Source organism: Ammospiza nelsoni, chromosome 3 (genome assembly GCF_027579445.1).
Source record: "Ammospiza nelsoni isolate bAmmNel1 chromosome 3, bAmmNel1.pri, whole genome shotgun sequence".
In the NCBI taxonomy this organism is placed as follows: Eukaryota; Metazoa; Chordata; class Aves; order Passeriformes; family Passerellidae; genus Ammospiza; species Ammospiza nelsoni.
Window position 1 is genome coordinate 25,775,396 of NC_080635.1, and position 18,280 is coordinate 25,793,675.

Consider the following 18,280-nt stretch of genomic DNA (forward strand, 5'->3'; position numbering starts at 1 on the left):
CAGTAAAGGATTAGCCAATAAACGTGCAACTTTCACACTGCAGCATCCAGACGTGCAGCATCCAACCCCTGAGAACTCAGGTTTCTGTGGGGTTTGCACCAGTCCATGGTGCTGTGCTCCAGTCTGCCCCTTTCTCCTCCCTTGCTGTGGAAGTGGCATCAGCCTCTGGCTCTGCAGGGCTTCAGCCCCCTCCCTGCTTGCCTCCACCACACTGCAAACCCCAGAGCCATTGGGGACTGCAGGACCTCTTAGGGCTTGTGGGGAGCAGCTGCTGGTGAAACAAGTGGTGCAGCTGCTGTGCTAATTCACTGGTGGCTATGGTGGCCCTGCTGTGGTTGCAGAGGAGCTGTGACCAGCTGCAGAGGGCCCCCAGTGCTGTTCCACAAGCAGAGGAGGCTCCTGCACATGGGCTTCTCCCTGCTTCCAGCCTAGTGACGAGATTTTGGGGTAGGGCTGGATGGAGTTCAGAGGAAATACCATCACAGTCAGTTGCCCCAGTGGTCCATCATTGGCTTGGAAGTCATGGAAATGTGGCTCCTTTGTTCTTCAGCCTCTTGGCTCCTGTGTGTGCATGTAAATGTATTTTCATCTGGGGCTTTATCTGTCTTATTTGGTCATGTTTTAAAAATTGAGACCTCAGAGGTATTTTGGCATTGTTAGACAATTTTAAGTGTTCAAGGATGCTGGAGTTCCCTGAGGCAAGGATCTGGCTGGTATCTTACTGAAGGCTGTCTCCACAGCAATGCAGAGGTGTGTGGATTAACTGAGCCTGTTCCTGGGAGCTCCTTGTGTGTGTGTCAGTGGATTGAGCCAGTGCAGGCTATTGCTGATCCCAGCTGAGAGCCAGAACCGTGTCTGTGCCTCTCCCAGGGTGTCTGCTCAGGTGTCTGTTGCAGGTCTGCCATGTGTCACACACCCCTTCAAGGAGAACACCTTATCCTGCAAGTCACCCCTGTAGGGTAGGGGTGGCTCTGTTATACAAATAATGAAAATGTTCTGGTGTGACACACTTGCAGTGAGACACTGGAAGTTCAATCATGGGACTGTAACAAGTAATAGCATATTTTCCATTCAAGTTCTTAAACTTAATTAAGAACCCCCCAAAATTAAATTGAATCAAACACACATTCACTCTGCTTGTCAGTCTGAGGCAGTGCAACATGGCTCTGATTTCTAACCTGGATTTAAAGTTTTGTCCTCAATTAGGTTATCTAATTTGCTTCATTTAAACACTACAGGAAAATGAAAAGCAGGTGTTTCCTTCATTGAGCACCTATTGTTATGCTTTCTTTTCTATTTTGAGTTATAGTCACAGTATTTTTGAATAATGAACCAGGACCTCCTCTTTGTTCTCAGGAAAGTGGAACGTACAATACAGGACTGGAGGACTGGAGTGAAGGTGATTCTCCTGGCAGTTACTGTCATAGGAGATAAAGCTCTCCCATAAACGGGAAAGGAAAAGGAAAGGCAGCTCCAAACCCTTATTTATCATCAACGTGTCTTGGTAGTACTTGTAATCTGCTGTGGCTACTATGACTAATAAAACAAAAAAGTTCCTGGAATAAAGTTCCAGAAGCAGAGCTCTGGCCTGAGAGCACAACAACAGCATCCCAGATAAATATGAACTCTGTTCACAAAGTTATGGAGCTCTCCTAGCACAGAACTGTGCAAAATGAAAGAACAGCCATAGCATCACTTGGCTGATAGTGATTTGTTTCCCAGTTCAGCCAGGGTGGCAGGCACTTACTTTGTGTTCTATTTAATTGCTGTGTTGGTCTTTTGTGAGGGTCACTGGTTGATCACAGGCTGCAAAGAACAAAAACTTATGAATCTGAGATCAGCCAATGTAATTTGTTTCAAAATAATTCTGTTTGAAATTACCATGTTTGTATAGTAATATAGTTATCATAATCAAAACTGTAGGTACCTTATGGTTAAAGAAAGTAATGGGTGAATTCTGTGCACGGATTTGAAACACAAGAGCTCAGAGCTTGTCTTGGAGAGCCTTAACAAAGTACTAAGGAGTCCCAAAACAAGGATCATCATGAAGCATCCTGTTACCAACTGGTGAAGGAGTTTTTGGAATAGCCTTTCTTGACTGTTTTAGAAGAGTGAGCATTCCTGAGCTATAGGAAGTGTTTTCTGAGAATTCCTGCAGGCTGAGAAGTCCTAAGTCATGCCAAAGATTTGCTTATTATGACTTTTTACATTGATTTTCCTCTAGCAATGGGCAAATTTAATAGAGGCCAGCAGTTTAATGCATTTTAGTAAAGGATGTTTATTAAAACCTTACCCAAAGTACTGTGAGATAGAAATCATCTGAGATTAGGTATTTGGAAAACTGTTGCAGGAAATTGGGTGTGATCATTTCATTATGAACCAATTTGATTGCTGACTACCTCTTTGTAATTCAAGCGAAAACCAGCCAGAATATTTACCAAATGCTGCTCTGCATGTTGATCTCAGCCCATGGTATAATTCACTCCACTGATTTCAAGTGAAGGACAGCAGTATGGAGACTGTCTCTTTCTTGGGAGAGGACTAACTGGGCTGTACAGCTAACACCAGAGGTCTTTAGGGACAGGGAGCTGCACTTGTAGCTGATGAAATTCTACTTGCCTTACAACACTCAGTCATGGTATTGAAATGGTTTTCTCAGCCTGCTGTGGTTTGAAACACTAGCTTTCCTTTCACAGTAGTTGACCTTGATCGTGCAAGACAATAAGCAGCAACACCAGGGAAAAGTCCCAGAATACAATTCTCTTTAAAAGAAGCAAAACAAATCTGATCCACTGGTAATCTTAGAAGGTATTTAATCTAGCAGTGAGATGATGGCTTCAACAGGAGTGTTTAAAAACTTCTACTCATATGCCAGTCCTAATGATTTTCAAGTACAAATAAGCACTCAATTAATTTCATTCCCAAGTAAGTTCCCCCCACCTCCTTCTAGAAAAGCCTTAACTTTTAAGAAATGGCCTTTACCTGTAGATAAATACTGCATGCGGTTGGGCTGTGAGACTCACATTCTTCCAGACTGGATTCATATATGCACACATTTTTTAGCACAGCACATGCATGAATAAGCAGCAGGAAGGTTATGTAAACACCACGTTCCTATTCCACTCCTTTTTAAAGCACATTCCATGCTCATGAAAGCTGATGGGCTGGGGAGCAAAAAAGGCAATACAGTTCTGTGGCCTTATATTCTGCTTTATAATGGCAATGCAAACATTTTTTCCCCACCTGGTCTCATTAATCCAGGTGAATGAAAGGGGGAACTTTTCTGTGGCTGATTGTCTCATTCTTGTGCTGTGCCATTATTAGCATACAGTGCAGCATGTGGGCAATATTATTTGGGGGAAGGGGAAATGGGCTGGCTTGCTTGTTCCCTCTATTTGTGTGTGCACAAACAACTGACACTGAGGGTCTCATTTAGCAAACCTTCCTCTGTGAATGCTCCAGCCTGCTCATGCTGGTGAGGCTGCTCAGAACGTGCTTAACTGTATTCAGATGTTTAAATTCAAAAGGATTTGAACATCTGCTTCTCATTAAGTACATGCTTAAGAGCTTTGCTGAATCAGGGCCTTAGCCATTAGGAAATAAACAGAGACCACCAACTTATTTTACGTATACTCTTGAAGAGTGCTTGGATAGATAGTAATGACTCTCAGTCAGTACTGCCCAAAGTTGGCTTTGAACTGCTGACCTAGAGGTGAAAGGCTTGTATCCTGTTACCAATCCCTGGGGCAAACCAGATTTACTTGTTTTCAAATATTAATGAATTAAGTCAAGTCAAAAATGTAGCCCCATTGATTGCCTTTTCCCCCATATTTTTCCTGTGTCAGCATCAGTAAGTGATGCTGCTGAAAAAAATCTTCAGGAATCTGTGCTGCCCACACTTCTCTGCTTTAAATCACTTGCATTGTAAGCAGAGTCTTAACAACTGAAACACTTGGTCAGTTTTTAAAAATATTTAGAAAGGGACCTTTCCACAAATGTTGATACATACTTATGTGTAGGGTCTGATGAATTATTTAGCTATCTATTCTTCTTATGATATGCAGACATAACTCTCACTGACACTAATAGGAGATTCATATGCATGCCAGGAGCAGGGAAAACCCTTGGAGAGTATTTAGACTATATTCCTTGAAGGACTCGGGGAGAGGGGACGCAGCGGGAAGGAAAATCATCGATGCAAACATGAATTTGTCATTTTTCTGCAGAGGTTATGTGTATTTATGTTTTTAAAAGGCAGTGGGGACCCTTAACTTACAAATATTTAAAATTCTCTTTTTCATCCTTAAAGGCAGAATTTAGATGAAGGCCACACACAGACCTCCAGTTGAAGTAGAGGCACAGTAATAATGAAGGAAAGCAAATGCTCCTGGCAAGTGCTGTGTTGAAAGCTCTGGGTTTAGTCTTGGGTATTGGACTTTTGAGAACAATTTTTCCTACAAAAGGAGGTTTATTGAACCCCAGGCTTTATGAAATTGAGGGTGGGGAGGGGTTTCTTCATCACTGGATATGGTATGTACATTTGATCCAATGATTCAGGGGTTGAGGGGTTCTGGTGAGATATTGCAAAGGCCCATTTCCAGTAGGATTTTCTCAGCTACTGAGTGGTGTGTGCACAGTGCTGTCCAACCAGAACAGGTCTACAGACCATGGACATTGGAGCCTAGACCATGGCATGCCTACTAATTTTTCTACTAATGTAGAAAACATTCAGGTGCTGTGGCCAGAGATGCAGATAATTTCATTTTTGTTTTCAGTCTTTTTAAGCCATCCCCACTTATCAGAGAGCCATCCTACCAGTGGTGCTGTATCAGAGAAAATTCATTCAAATTTTGTGCAAATGACTGTCAAAAGTCACACTAATATCAAATTTTCATAGTTCACTCCCTACCTCTGCTGCTTCTTTTTGGAGCTGTGCTGTCCTAAGTGGCACCTTCAGTTGTTTTTGATGTTGGTCAAAAAATCCTCAACTTAGTGTCACCACTGTGCTTCATTCCTGAAACTGGCTATTTGGCAGCAGGGAAGAAGAGATCTCCAAATAAGCCTTTCTGGGGCTTTTGGTATTTTGATTTTCCTTGCTTTTCCCCAAGTATGTGTTCTGCCAGTGGCTCAGCCAGGGCTGAGGAGGGAGGAGAATGAAAGGTCTTATTCTAGGTGAGATTTTTGAGGTCCATGTTTGTTGCTGTTACTGCATTTTGAAACTGAGCTCCCCTGCCCCACGGTTTATTTCTGGTGCTTGGAATTTCCGAGCCCTTCCTGTAAGCTGTGCTGCAGGCAGGTTAAGTCAGTTTATGGGAGAAACTGTGATGCCATTAGTAAATGCTTCTGGCAAACTGCAGCAAGTAATCTGCAACCCTGAGAAAGTTGTTATGGCTTTTTTCTCTGCTGCACACCTGGCAGGAGGACAACGTGCCAGAAATCATCACCCTGAGCTGCTCCTGGGTTTCCTGGCTCCTGCAAGGAGCCTGGCCCTTGCTAACCCTCAGGGTTCAGTGTGACAGGGTGCAGTGCACAACCTCCAGACAGACAAAGCTGCTTCAAGTGGGTAGTATTTCTTTACTGTAAACACTTCCCATCAGCTCTGGAAAACCACAAAACAGTGATAATGCAAAGTTACTGGAAAGAAAAACTCATTAGAAATTGTGTCCTGATACCAAAAAGATAAGTCACAGCAAACCAGTGGCACTTCTCAGGAGAAACAAAGTGCAAAAAGAGCAAGCTGCATTTCCAGTGAAATATAAATTAAATTGCTAAAACATTTTAATTAATCAAAGATTGGATCAGCAATTCACAAAAGCTGAACTGAAAATTTATTATCTTATCTTGACAGCATATTATTTGTGGTGGGAAGAATTAGCAAACCCAGAGCAGAGGGTAAGGGCTTACCTCTAGGCATGCAAATATTTCTAGGAATTCAAGTATTTTAGCCTGTAGACACTGCAGTTTACTTTAGCTGAGCTCATTTTCCAAAAGAGGATAAGTTCTTCAACCATCTATTTTATAATATTTTATATACTGCTTGTTTTATTTTCTGCTTTCTCCATGCTGATTTTCCTCCCAGCCTGACATAAAAGAGCAAAAAATAAATGTTATTGCTTAGAAATGGTCTTTATTAAAAATACTTGAAAACCTTTTTATGAAACGTTAGGTTGGTTGTGCTTGATCACATTGTGGCTTGTGACATATTTACTTTAACTGATGTGACTTTTCACTACAGTTCAGAGAAAAATGAGCAAGCCCATGCAAGGGGGAAAAATCACAGAACAATGATAATAAAACTGGGTTTGGATAATTTTACAATTAAACAAGTACAAATTTTACAATTATACAAGTAAACAAATATTACTATGGGTAAGTTGATATTTCTGTTGAAATGCCTTAGGGTTTGGTTAAAAATAGCCAGAAATTCTCCTCTTCTTCATTCCCCCCCAAATCAATTTGTTTTTGTCAAACAGAGAAAACTCTCCTCTTTTCCCAAAGCTGAACAAAATTTTATGTGATACTTGGTATGAGGTGTTTATTCACATGCATTGTCCACTACTAGTTTCAGTAGTGAAAACTATTGAAAACTATGTAGGTTTTGGTGCTTTAGTAAAAAGTACCATACTATTTATGGTACTTTAGTAAAAAACATTGCAGAATAACTAAAATGGAGACTCATTTCAGCTTGCTGTGCAGTTATGCCCTGCTTTTCCCTGTGACTGATTGTTCCAAAATAGAGGCAAATACAGAAGGAGGAGATGCTGAGGTTTCAAAAGGTTTTGGGGAGCATTTTAACTGGACTAGGCTGTGTGGTGGCTCCAAAAATCCTTCTTCAGACAGAGACACAATAGTGCCAGCCCATTAGCCCAGTCATTTTCACTTGGTGAACAGAAGACATACATTTAGCTGTCAGTAAAGGTAAGGGAGGTCATTTGTATCAAAACGGGTTGTTTTTCCAGGGCTTAGGGTCAACATCAGCCTAGGGCAGCACCTACTTACATGCATAAATATTGGTGTCCTTTAATTGAAAAAACATTATAGTACAAAAAAAAAAAAAAAAAAAAAAAGACAAAACAGGGAAGAGGGACAGGCTAATTGATTTCAGTCAGTCCTGATCATAGATACTTGCTCATCTCTGCAAGTTTTCCTGTCAGAGAGCTGCCTGAGGGGTGTGGTATGCTCTGCTGTCAGACCTTGTGCTGCTCCCCAGATCCCATGGCCTCCTCTGCAAGGCAGCATGCCAGGAGCCTGCTGGGGACAGAAGGGAGCTGGGGGGTCACCCAAGACACCCACAAAGATCTGCAAACCTGTGAGGGCACAGCATCCTCTTCTGCTGTGCCACGCTGCTGCTGGGGCAGCAGAGCCACAGCCCACGTTGCCTCTAAGGGTTTTTCTGCAGAAAGAATCCAAATATACATCACTAACTTTGGTCTGAGATGGATTTTTCTTTTTTTCTCCTTTTTTTTTTTTTCCAGAGTGAGGGATTTACTCAGACCTGTTTTCTGGCTGGGGTTTTCAATGGTTTGGTCTATGTTTCCTTAACAAAGATATATGCTGGGATTAAAGGATCTTGAGTTAACCTCCCGGGCTTATTTGAAATGCACTCTTTGTAAAATACACATCAAAAGTGTCATGAACTCTCTTTCACTCTGGGTGGCATGGAGGGTGGAGAAATGTTATAAACAAAGTAATACAGGGTAAATTGTAATCTAAGAGGCAACCTTTTTTTTTCCTATAGAAGGCAGCTGAACCGAAAATGCACTCTCTAGCTGCAGAACTGTGCTAAGCAGGATAATGTCCTGTTATTATCATTGCTTTATTGTTAAGCTGCTCCAAATCAGTATTTTGTACCCTTCTGGGAAAACAGGTTGTGCATAAACATACTTTCCATGCAGCTGAGGTCTGCTGAGCACTGCTGTTTGTCTCAGAGGGAGGAAGTTGCAGGTGGCTCGCAGGTTGGCAAGTGCTCGGTGTTTAACACTGCTCAGCTTCTGCAGAGTGGCCTTTGGGGCCAGGGACTCACTAACATCTATTTACCTTATGGCAGTTCCCAAGACACTCCCTTGCATACCAGCCAGTGGTTGTGCTTTCCCACTCTTGTCAAATAACAGATTTGGAACAAATTGTGTAGAATTACAAGTGGCACAAATGCAATGCATCATTTTCTACCTAGCTACCAGAAGAGTATGATAATTATGGTTTTATTTTAAATCATATACTGGAGGTGGCTATGTTTCTTATAGTTCTAGTGTTGCTATGGCTGTGACCATAATAGCACTTTAGATTTCTAGTTCTGAAATGTGGTTTAATCTTTTTTTTTTCCCCAGGGAAAATTACAGCCCAAGTAGCAGAAGGCAAGTAAACACCTTACTTTACACATTGGCACTTTCATTACAACAGGCTAGAGAGCAACACTGCACATCCTGAAAATATATTTGTATAGAAAAGCAATGTCTATGTAATGTGGAGAAGGTTTCAATCCAAGAGGTAGGGAATTGGGCACATAACAATAGCAGAACTTTTATTTCAATATCATTTGGTAGTCCATGCCCCAAAAAGTACTTCTTGCCATGAATCCAAAGAGCAGTGTTAGCATATTGACTACTCAGCAGTATTTTAGGGGAAGAATGGGTACAATATGGTAACTGCAGCTGTGAGAGGCCAGGATATGAGCTGTCACTTGGCCCAGCCAGCCCTTATGGCAAAGATGTCAAACTGTGCTGCCTCTCACCCTTTACACATGTCACTCTCCCTACTGTTGCTGCTTATTTGCTGCAATTCCGGTCAGAGCTTTGGGACCACCACCCCACCTGCTCCTTTTCCCAGTGCATCAGATGTGCTCCTGCATCTGTGCCCATATAATTTGTTCCTGTCTGTTAAGTGCCACTCTCCAGCCACGGGCACAGCTCACTGGCCAAGAAGCTGCTGGTGAGAGCAGGAGCTGTGTGGAATTGAACTCTTCTGTTTTAGTGCTTCACAAAAATTTTTTGCTTCATAACACTTTTTGCAGCCTGTTGTTAGCATGAACCTGGCACTGGGATGTTCCTGGATTGTCAGAATAGAGTGCTTTTGTTCCCCACCAAATGGGTGACAAAACCATTCAAATGGCAATGAAAGAAATAAAATGAAGAATGGAAATTACCTACCCTTTGCAGGACTGAAGGGAAATGATCACATGCATAGAGGGAGCCCCAACCCAAAGTATTGTAGATGCTCCCCACCACCACGCACACACACACTGTGCTCTGAAGTTAACACTGAGCAATGAACAGTGTGAGGTGCTGCTACTAACAGTGCTATCTGAGGGCTTAAGCAGCAAACTTACACATGGGGATTACTCCTTTTCTCCCATAAGGTCACCGCCCCTGTTGTGAAATGATGTTTTAAATTTAGAGACTGATGATTCTTGGCAGCTTTCTGGATGACCACGTTGTTACTCTGAGCTATGTGGGTTTTTTTATAAATTTTTTCGTATCTGTCTCACCTTTCTGAGGCCTGAGTCTTTCCTCTGTCTCAGAAACAGGTTTTCTCTATATTGTACAGCTCTGTCTTGGCAGGGATGTGACACAACCCCTTGTAACTCCTTGTAACTCTATAAGGTCACAATGTAATAAGTAAATGCACTTTGTCCTCTGTGGGTGATGAACACCTGCATTAGGAGGGCATGGAATTCTTTCAATATATTCTTCAATAGACTTGTGAATAGAAGTATCTCCTGCATCTCAAGACATGTGAAAACAATAGTCCCACAGAGTCAAAGGCACTGTATTATGAAATTTAAACGTGTTTTGCTTACATGGGTCTTAGGATAAATCCTTTCTTTCTTTCAGCTGTGAAATCCCTCTTTCAATCCTTCAAATAACCCATCTGAAAGAAATCATTCCAGCAGAGCCATTACAAATAATTCTATTATACAAACCTGTAGTTTCAGATTTTCATTAAACTGACAAATGGTTCCTCAGAGTAATTTTCTAAATTACAAAATATATCTTGGCTATTTTAAAAGGCCTGTTATCACACAGTATCCTGTAACATAGGACTATATTAGTGGTGTGAAATTTAGTCCTCAGCCAGGAGTTTTTAAGGAGTTATATTCATTGCTGATGTCCAATATTAGTTTTAAGTTACTTAGGGTCCAAGGGAGTTGATTGGTATATAGATTGGTATAGAGATTTTGGGGGGAAAGTTTCCATCTTTATGAGGGCACTGTGAAAATATTAATGTTTGGGGGGAAAAAAGTGGCACAGATTGCCAGGTATTATTAATGACATTTAGAAATGGGTTTTGTGCCAGTATTTGCTGGCAGTCCTATGCACATCTTTAGCATCCAGTGAAGTTCCTGATTTCCTGGGCTAGCACTAAGCTAAAACCACCACCATGAGTCTTAGGGGAACCTCCCAAAAGCAGCAGAGGGGCTGTTATATGGGCAGGCATGGGGATTTAGCTGAATGGTCTCCTAAAGAAATCAATAATTAGATAATTTCAAAAGAACCATTCAACAAAAACTTGGATAAAATGACAGATTACTTACAACATTGGTTGAAAGCATTTATGTTGATAATTAAGAATAACAGACAAAGAGTATTAAGTAAAGGAGAGCAAACATCTAGCCAGTCATTAAAAGAATGGAATTTTTCTAATCCTCTTACAAAGATGCTGTTTTGGGTTAAAGTCCTTTTCTGCATAAAGCAGCCACACCACATTTTTTAAGTCAATGAAGAGCTGAGAGCTGTAGCCCAGACCCTCAAAACTACTTTAAACAGACAATTCCCACTGAGAGACAAGCATTTAAATTAATCTGCAGAATAACGAGAGTGTCTTTCACTCTGTAAGCCGTGGCAAATAATTATGTAGCCAAATGAATTTGATACCAGAAATTTATTGATGTTTATTGGTTGGAAGTTTCCACATTCTGTATCACACATGTTTTATCTCAGGGTTAAGAAATTCTAAGAAGTGCTTTTTATTAGGTTAAACTGAGAGATTTTAAATCATACAGACCCACATTTATGGATAACATCTGGTCTTTACATTTACTTCCTTTTTTTATTCAGTGACGATTGTTTGTTCCTGGGAAAAGAGGGTATGTAATTGTTTCTATCTGCCACAAAAGTAACTCTGAATCTGCAAATTAGAGTAAAACTTACTTTTTTTTTTCCTTAGGTACCTGAGAATCCCACTCAAGCCTCATGATCTACTTCTGCTACTCCAATCATCAGTAAGTGCCTTGATTGCAGTTGTCTTCTTTTGAGTCCTTTTGACCCCTTGTAGGATGTGTGAGGCAGCAAGGTCCAGTACAAGATTCTTCAATACTAATCTCAAATCTTATTCAATTAGGCCTTCTGGGGAAGACATTGTTTAATGGGTTGGAAGGACCTCAAATTCTGCTTCTAGTCTATCAAGCCCAGTAACAGCTCCCTAAGATGCATAATTAACCTTCTCCTCAGCAATTTCTTCTAACTTGCTTCCATGTCACCTCAGTGGAAGTCTCTGTCTGAAATGTCTTTATCACCCTGCTTATTGCTCAAGCCTTAAACAAAGTCTCTTCTTCTACCAGCCTGACCGTACCAGCTGGTGTGGTGAAGCAACTGAGGATGGCACTTGGCACTGTCCCTCTTTTCTCTGTGTCCCCTGTACCAAAGGTGCCACATGTGAACAGCAGGGTCCAAGTGCTCCTGTCTGTAAGCTGTGCACAACACAAGTGACTGGGAGGTGGCACAGTCTGCTACTCTGAGAAATGCAAGGGGCATAAGCTGCTTAAGAGTACCCTGGCAGCAATGCTCTGATGTACAGGCAGCAGAGCAAACTTAGAGAAAGGGCTCAGAACCTGGGAGAAAACAAGGCTAATATTCTGTTGTCTAACAATTGTCTCATTATACCAGTGTTTTGTGCAGCTTTAGCCCTTGGTCTTCAGAGGTGATGTGGACTGCTCAAAACCACCAATAGTACAAGAACAATTCACTTTTTCTCAGACAAATAAAACAGAGCAGCAGGTATAGTAAGAAAATTATATTTAAGACATGTGGAATTTTTCTCTTCAGTAACATATAGGGCCCCTATATAAACTGATGGTGAACCTCGCTGGATCCCCCTATCTAGAGAAATGGAATTGAGCAAGACCATGGAAACCAAGGCAAGGCTAAATTTACTGCACTTAGTACAAGTAGAATTGTAAAAATACTTTCACCTCCTCATTTAATTCAGTATTTCTGTAGTAAAAAAGATGATGGGTCAATTTATGGTTTCTTTCTCAAGAATTTTTTCCTTCCTAAAGGTAATAACCCTGTGGGGTAAACAAAAAGCTGCCCTTTTAGTGTAAGGAATGGAGAGAAAGGAGTGAGTTGATTCTTTCTGATTTTACAGACCTCATTTACTTAGGACCTTCATGAATTAAATCCTGTCCTGTAGCATATTACATCTCTAGGAAAAGAAAAGGGATAAGGAGCTTTTGGTCTGAATAAAGCTAGTTTATGCCCCATAACAGCCCTGTAGTGGGCTAGGGCTTTAAATGCAAAACTTCTCTGACAAAGGGATCATATTATACCCTATAGGTACATAATTCTTTTTCAGTAACTGGCTGCCTTTTAGCCCTGAGTTAACATATTAATGCCCCACAACTTTAGCCTATTTCCTGAATTAGGTTTTGTATTAAAGTAGGAGTTATTCTTAATGATTTTATTTTTATCTTTGCCTCCTGTCCTTTATTCAGATACTAGCTGATGCTGGTAATGACTCAGGAGGTAATTTAGGACTAGGTTACTGGTGTTAAGTTTGTCACTTCACCTCCATCTCTGGCCTCTGTAGACAATATGTCATCAATTTCATAACATAACAGGATGGCAGATTTCAGGCTGTGAATAATAATATGATTCAAGGTCTCTTGAACCCTCTGTAATTACTTCTATTAACAGATGACTTGGTGCTTAATTAGCAAGTCATTTGGAATCAGCTCATACAGTAAGTTATGTTTCATATAACTCTTCTTAGAGAGCCCCCTAGAAAGATATTTTTCTGCCTGTAAAGAAATCCAATCTGTGCCATCTAAAATCAGGTATTGATTGGCAGTTAGCTCTGAGGAGGCTGCAGGAATAATTGCTGTGCACAAAATGCCACAGCCTTTGAAAAAAAAATTTTCTCATGGAGTGATAACTTTGATGTCATAATTATGAGCATCTAAGTAGCAGCAGGGAGAGGCCAGGCTCCAGCTGTGCCTGCAAGCTGGTGCTGATACATACCTGCCAGCTGCATGGGAATGAAGTTTTACAAACACTCCATCACTGTTTCACAGACATTTCTCTGAGGTCTTTCAGGTTCCTAAGTGACACAGCTCCTGCCACTGTCCAAAAACGAGGCAAATATTAACAAAGTCAATGACCAAACTGACTGCCTAGGGCCCTTAAAAACATTGCTAAATCCAGTAGATTTAGCAAAAGCTCAGCATCCTTAGGCATCTTCATTTTCTTGTCTCATGAGTTTAACACTCAGAACTGTGAAGTTCAGTTTTATTTTTTTCTCTATTGAGATGTATAATAAATAATAGGGCATAATTGGAGAGTGATTAATCTTAAAATGCTTGTAATTCTCACATTAAAATGGTTCTGTTTGCAGTGGAGGGGAAAAAAAGCAGTCACTCTGTGAACTGCCCACGCTAAGCCTTGGAGCATTTGGTGTTCCTCTGGAAATGCTGCTCTGTGAAAGCATCTGGAGTCTCAAGGGATTACTGGAGTGGTTTGAGAGTCCTCAGAAATGTCCCCCAGTTCAAGCATAGTTTATACTGCACTGGCCTTTAAACTGATGCTGTCCAGCTACACACAGAGTCGGGTGTTCTGGAAACCCCCAGGCAGACCCACTGCTGTCACCTGGCCCTGGCAGGAGGTAGGCAAAAGTCTTCATTTTTGTAATTTGGACCTCTTAACTCAGCCAGTGATTAGAAAACTAAATTTTGCCAAATGCTGGAATTAAAATCACAAAGTGATAGAAGCCAAGTTTCTCTAAAATAAGTTGACCTGCCAGAAAGATATGACTTGGAAAACTAGACTGGAAGCACATCCAGTTCTTTGGTTCTACTCTGTGGCTTTGGGGTCCTTTTTTTTTTTCCTCCAATTCTTTCTTTTTCAAGTGCAAAAAATGCAGATTGTTTATATCATGCATATATATTACATCTTAAGTTTAAAGTCTCCACTCTAAAAGGTGAATGTGGTATTGTGGAAATATTTTTGTACAATTTTCATGTTTGCCAGTACACATTAAAAAAATCGATTTCTTCTCATTTTGAGGTAATAAGTACAATGTGTGTAGGACATACAGGTCCTCCATCTAAACTCAGCAAGTGTGTTTCATTGCCATAATGCTGCTTTGGGACTAGACCCTCATGTATGTTTATTCAAATTCAAGTTAGACTTTTAAAATGGTTTTGAGTAACTCCTGATGCTTTTAGATACTCTTGCATATAAGAAAACGTGGTTTAAGTTTAAAAAAGGCTCGAGTAACCTTACCTGTTTTGTCAGTTTCTATTATTGTGCTTGATTTGGTTCCCTGATTTCAGAGAGACATTTCTAGGCCAGCACTCAGAGTACTAATGTTGTTCAAGCAGTCAAGACTATGGTTGAAAAACCTAAAGAATTACTTTGCTAGAGCTGCCATGATTCCAAGGCTACCACCATTATCCCTAATGTACACATATTTGTACTTAGGGAGAAAAAGAAGGAATTCAGATTTGGGATATCTTCAGTCAGGTGCAAAAGAGAATTGAAAGAAAAAAGTGTTAGATTTGTCCAAACCCCTCTTCCCACAGAAACTCATGCACCCATTGCCCAGGGTGTGTCAGGTGAGTCTCTGCTCAGCATCCCCACTGTGCTCACCCAGGGGTTGTTTGTCTCATTTTTCAGCTTGCTTCACTTTATATCATTGCTTGCTGAGAGGCCACCATTATAGGCCTGACCTGAATACTGGAGTTATGAAGAAGAAAAAAGTCAGTCTGATGGGGAATAGATAGTGACAAAGACTTTATTCTCCTGTCCACACCGTCAGCTGAGAGGGCCCTGCTATCAGCAGTAACTGAGCCCTGAATCGCACGTTTTCAGTGCTGCAGGCGGGAGATGGGCTTGGGTTACAAAGCCGAGCCTCACATCAATTAAAGTCTGTGTGCACAGCAGCTGCATTCAGAAAGGTGGAAGAGATTTAATCTTCACCTTTCACCTTGGGTCAAAATACAAGGTTACAAACACAGACTTATGAAAAATTGATTGTTTCTGCAATTTTAATGTTAAAATTTGCAGTTAATACAAAAGAACTTTAGTGTTTGCCCCCCTTTTTAAAGAAACTTGCAGTTAAATAGCAAGGAAGTAATAAAACTCTTGAAAGAAACAAATAAATGTTTATGTCAGACTTCCAAAGTCTGCAGCAGTTTTAGTCTTTCTTCTTGATAAAAATCAGAGAATTATTCTCTACTACATCTTTTTTGTGAGTACATGGATTATTCTGCTCAAGTACAAGCAGTCCCCCAGGACTGAACACTGAAGGTGTTCTTAGCTTAAATATAGTGGAAGTGAGATTTTATTTTAGTAAAAATAATTATTTAAGAAACAAACCCTATCTGAAGCCCTGACCTCTTAGCTGCATCTCAGAAATCATATGTCCAATTTCAACTCACCACTGAAAGTCTTTGGCATCTTTCATTGTTTTTCAGAGGCTGAATGAAGCCCAAAGGGGAATGTGTTGCTGATCTGTGTTCCCAGGATGCACTAAAGATAAACAAGATATGATTAATCACATTGCTATCTCACTGCCTTTTAGATTTGTGATTTGTTTGTGAATTGGAGGACAAACAGCTCCGTGTGCAAATAAGCAAATCCCTACAGTCTTTGTGTTTCTCTGTGCATCTAAATGATTTCCCCAGAGAGAGAAATACAGACATTTTTCTGTAGTTTGATACAGTCTGTTTTCCAAAGTTTTATTGAGAAATATGTAACTCCAAGAATATATATGAATTCTAAAGATGAGGTCAAAACCTGTGTTTCACATGGATAAAGGTTTGTCACTGCTAAAATCAATGGAATCTTTGTCATTGACTTGGAAAGGTACGAATTAACAGCCTGTGAACAAGGGAAACTTACTGTCATTATTTTGCAGGAATTCTGTCTTTCCAGTTTTGTGCCATTAACCCCAGGTTGAGTAAAGCTGTCATAACAGAATAGAAAAAGCAAACTCTGCTGGTAGCAAACCTTACTCTTTAAGTAGAGTAAGATACTCTACTCTCTTTAAGGAGAGTATTTGGAATGAGAACTCAGCCTGGAAAGTTGAATTTTGGAGAGGAATTCTCACCTAATGAAGGAGTTGAACATGCAATTTGGTGTGTCTGTTCTGGGTTCTGGGTCACTCACACAGCAATTGTGTCCCTTTGAAAAAGTGATACTGAGGGCACACTAGTCCTCTGTACAAAGTGTGTATTTCATGGCTTGTGTGCATTGCTTGAGTTACAGCTGAATAGGACTTTTTAATATATTCCAGATATGTTAGGCAACAACTGAAGAAATATGTGAAGCATGCTCTAGTCTTTGTTCAAAAACACATGTATTTTATTTATAATGTGGAAACTGTACAGTCATCACAATAGTTACACTCTGACATTTAGCTTTTTTTTATTAAAACAATACCTTTATGAAAATTGTAGTAGTACTTATAATGAATTTTCTATTTAAATTATGATGAGTCTTATTTAGAGTTTGAATGATACACAGTGACATTGGTCATCACTTGAATATTAATAAAAAGGTTGTGCTCAGTGTTTCCAGCTCTGGAATAAGTCATAGGGGCCATAGATTTGTGGTGCCATATCATGGTTTTAATTAAAAAAAATGGAAATAGAACATTTATTGTATACCTGTCTAAATAAAGGTTTTTAAAAATTAACTAAATGGAACTGTCAGAGCATCTCAAAGGTTTCAACACTCTAGGTATATCTTTTGCCAATCAGAAGTCACCATCTAGTCTTAGTGCCAGATGCCAGCTCTCAGTACAATGCAGATGGACCAAGCTTTCCCAGCCCTTGTTGCCACGATGAGATGAGTGCCCTCCATGCACAGGGCTCCTGCTGCACTCCTGGCTTGGCACAGCTGTGCCATGCCCTGGGCCCCACATGGAAAACAGGATCACTGGGACAGTCCTGGCAGCGCAGAAAGCAAACACATCACTCTGCACCATCCTGTTCATCACAGATGCAGCTCTTGAGAGGTCCTTGCTCTCTAGAGCTGCCTCCCCTTCATCTCCTTGGGTACCAATATTCCATAGAGGCACCTCTGTGGTGCTGCCCTGGGGGCAAAACCAGCCTCAGGTAGGGGCTTGCTGTTGGGGCTTTCTGGGGAGGGCAGAGGTGCTGCTCCAGCCCTGACCTTCTGGGGAGTTAAGGTCAGAAAGGCAGATACTTTTTTGTTTGTTTGTGCAGAAAGTATATTAAGTACCAAACTTTGAAAGTCTTTAGTTAAGTTGATAATGCTTTGAAACGTTCATGCCCAAAATCTGAGAGTCTTTGTATATAACATTTGAAAATGTAATCATTACTGCCTGGTAATTTATTAATCTAGGAAGTCAAGAGTATTACAGATCAGAATACCAGAAGTAGAAGTAAAAATGGGTATAGCTTCTGCCTTTGTGGGTTTGAGGGGGTTTTCCTTTGTTTTGTTTTGTTTTCAAGTGTCTCATCATCTATAGTGAATGTCTGTTTTGCTTCTGGTGAGGGGAATGATGAAAACTGGCCCCATTTGATTGAATTTATCCTTAATTTCCTTCATTAATATTTATATACAAATGATTTTCATTTTTATTAGAATTTTACCAGGATTTTTCTGTTCTAGGACAGAATTTCTGCTGATAGAGATTTCAGAAGTCCTTTTTTACCAGTGTTCCCTCATCTGTGGAAACTTAGTCAAGTCTTTAGTCCAAATCAGACAGAACACTGACCAACAGGTTTTTAACTTGGACTACACCAGTCTCTCCTGAGTTTTTGGTTTTTTGCATAGAACCTTATAAGGCCTTTTTTTTCATCCCAACAGGAAACAGGAAAAGATTTTCTCTGAAAGATGAAAAAATTTCATGGTACAGAAACACCACTTCATAGCCATATGTAATCCAGAGTTGAGTTTGTCAGTGCAGTCTGAATTCTGTCTTTGATCTCTAAAAGAGAAAGGCAGCCCATGAAAATACTATTGAACTAAAAGAACATAAACAGGCTTAAAATACCACTTTCTGATGGGGTGTATCCCACAAAATTTAGAGCCCGGTG